Source organism: Penaeus japonicus, unplaced genomic scaffold (assembly GCF_977035675.1).
Source record: "Penaeus japonicus unplaced genomic scaffold, GWHDUDI00000001_assembly GWHDUDI00000022, whole genome shotgun sequence".
Taxonomy (NCBI): Eukaryota; Metazoa; Arthropoda; class Malacostraca; order Decapoda; family Penaeidae; genus Penaeus; species Penaeus japonicus.
In genome coordinates, this window is record NW_028234424.1 from 11267434 (window position 1) to 11270672 (window position 3239).

Consider the following 3239-nt stretch of genomic DNA (forward strand, 5'->3'; position numbering starts at 1 on the left):
TCAAACCCTCGTTTTGAAGTCGAGTGATTCTATAAAAGGGCACACTTTGAATATCCTAGACCAGGTCAAAGGTCGGAGACGAGGAATTTTCTCTCTGCCTGTCCTCTTATCTGCATTACATTTTAATGGGGGGGTAAATTCTATAAAAGGGCACACTTTGAATATCCTAGACCAGGTCAAAGGTCGGAGACGAGGAATTTTCTCTCTGCCTGTCCTCTTATCTGCATTACATCCTTGTGTAGACGGGCCAGTACATGTGTCATTTTCCTCCAAATGATAACATTAGGAATGATAATTAAACCTAATCACGCAAGACCTGCATGAAATCGATCCCCAAGGGGCAGCCGCGACTTCGTGCATAATGGCAGATTCGCTACGACCTCAAAGAAGACGGGTCACATCTTGACCCTTGGCCCCTCACCTCCTCGAGAGAAGGGCAGAGAGCGAAGCGAGACACAAGTGGAAAAAATCACATGTTCCATATAAAGCGGCGAAGAACAGAGCCTGTTGACGTCACTCACGGCGCTCTGAAAGTGGCGGCGTCCGGGAAGTGGCGCGGCGACATTGGCGCTTTGCGGGAACGGCAGGTGTCGTGGCGGGGTGCGTGCGCTGCAGGCTGGGCGGGAGGGTAGTGGCGAAGGGAATGATGATGGAGATTATAGTAGTGAGAGCAATGGAAAAAGAAAGGATAGCAGTGAGGATAAAACGATGATATTAGTGAATGATGATAGATGGGAATGATGATCCTGATTATCATTCCACCATCATGATTTTGATGATTGTCGTGTCGGCGATCTCAATAATATCAACGATAGTAATGGAAATGAAAACAATAATAGCCACGAGAGCGACAGCTAAAATTTCTCCCTCAAGGCAAGCCAGGATGGAGTCGGCCTCCGCACAGCCACAGAGGCGCAGCCGAGGGCGTGCGGAGGGTGACCCGAAGTGTGAGCTTAAGGGTGAGCGAGATTAAGGGTGACGAGGCCTGCTGGACGAAGCGCTGGTCTTCTGTCCTAAATGCCCAAAAGAATTTATTATGGGCGGAGGTCTCTCGCGGTGTTACAGTGAGAAATGGTGATTAGAGCTGAGGGGCTCTCGCGTGGTGGTGATTTGTGATGGTGGGTTATGGTGAGCGATGGTAGGCGATAAGATGTTATATGGTGTGATGGGGAGAATTATGTGCTGGAGAGGCTGAGATATGCCATTATGGATGTTATAGAAGTTGCTGATGGTGTTGCGATGTGTCTATGAATGGGAGAGAGAGAGAGAGACAGAGAGAGAGAGAGAGAGAGAGAGAGAGAGAGAGAGAGAGAGAGAGAGAAAGAGATAGATAGATAGATAGATAGATAGATAGATAGAGAGAGAGAGAAAGAGAGAGAGAGAGAGAAACAGATAGGCAGACAGAGACAGAGAATGCGTGTGAGGGAGACAAAGGGAGAAATATAAAAAGACACATCCAGGGATATAAACCTTCGTAACAATAAAACAACAAATCCGGAAGGCCTAAGAGAGAGGTGTCCCCATGTGTGTTGACAGCACAAAGCAGCAAGGGGAAACAACGCAGCAAGACTACCTCAGCCTCAGCCCACCACTTCCCCACTCCCTCTACAACTTCCCCGACCCCACCCCCCACCCCCCCCCCCCCCCCCGCACCCCCCCTCCCCCCTCCCCCCTCGCCGCAGCCTCTGTCGGGCGGTCGGTCACGCTTGGCACCCTTAGGTAACGCCGGATGCCTCCCGCGGCGGTAAATAAATCCCGGTCTCCGGTAATTAAATTCCGCTGGCATCGGAAGTGGAGCTTCGGCCGACAAAATAAGCACGGAGAGGGAAGGCCTCGACGTCCCCTCCGCCGGGAAATTTAGAGATAAGTTTCCGCTCGTGATTCAGCTTCCGGTGTCATGCTCTCGCTCTCTCTCTCTCTCTCTCTCTCTCTCTCTCTCTCACCTCGTTCCCCTCTCTCATCTCTCTCGTCTCTCGCTCTCTCTTCTCACTCCTCTTCTTCTCGTCTCGATCTTCGTCGTCTCTCACCCGACCATTCTCCTCCTACCTCCCCCCCCCCCCGTCCCATTCGCACAACCCTCGCTCCCCCAAACAACACCTCGCAGCTCCTCTTCCCCCCCGGGACACTCCCCCTTCCCTTCCCCCTCCGCACCAACCACAATGATCCCATGTCCCTCCCCCCCATTTCTAACCCTACGCATCCTCTTATTACCACTCCATTACACAGCCTCTGGTCCTCGCCACTGTAGTCCATCACCCCAACTCCCTCCCCGACTCCTCCACCCATCATGATCAAAGTCCGCCTCCGACTACTCGCGCCAGTCTTACGTAGGCCCTATACCAGTGCAGCCCACACCCCCCTCCTCGCGCGGACGATCCGCCAGCCCCAGTCCCTCTACCTCTCCATCGCTCTACGACCTTATTCCACCGCCTTTTGCTCACAACTCCACCCCTACCGACCTATCCTCTCGGACCCTACTTATACTCCTCCACCACCCAACCCCTCTTTCATCCCTCCTCATCTCTCCGTCAACGTCATCGCCTAATTCATATTCTCCTCCTTCTCCTCTCTAAATCTCGGTCTCTCCTCTCTCGCTCCTCGTCTCCTCTTCTCTTTCCTCTCTCTCTCTCTCTCTCTCTCCCTTGCTCCCACCCCGCTCCTCTCCTCCTCCCCTCTTCCTCCCACTCTCATCTCTCTCCTCCTCTCTCTAATCCACTCATCTCTCACACACCTCTTCTCTCTCCTCTCCCTCTCTCTCTCTCGTGCCTTAACCCTTCTCCTCCCTCCCTCCCTTCCTCTCTCTCCCCTCCTCCTCTCTTCCCCCCTCCTCTTCTCACTTCTCTCACTCTCATCCATCGCTCTTCTCCTCGCCTCCCTCACACCCCCCTCCTCCTCTCTCTCTCTCACTCCTCTCTCTCTCTCTCCTCTACGCTCCTCTCCATCTCTCTCTCTCTTCTTCGTCTCCTTTCTCTTTCTTCTCCGGGCTTCTCTCCCTATGCTCACCTCTCCTTTTCCTCCTTTTTTCCTCTCTCCGCTCTTTTCTCCTTTCTCGGAGCTCTGCTCTACTCACCGTCCACTCCTCCTCAGATTCTCTCCTCTCCTCCTCGCACTCCCTCGCTCATCTCCTCCCGCTCTCCCCACTTCGTCTCCATCCACTCTCTCTCTCTCATCGTCTCGTCCCTCGGTATGTCCTCCCTTCCTCTCTCTCCCCCCCCCCCTCCTCTCTCTCTCCCTCTCGT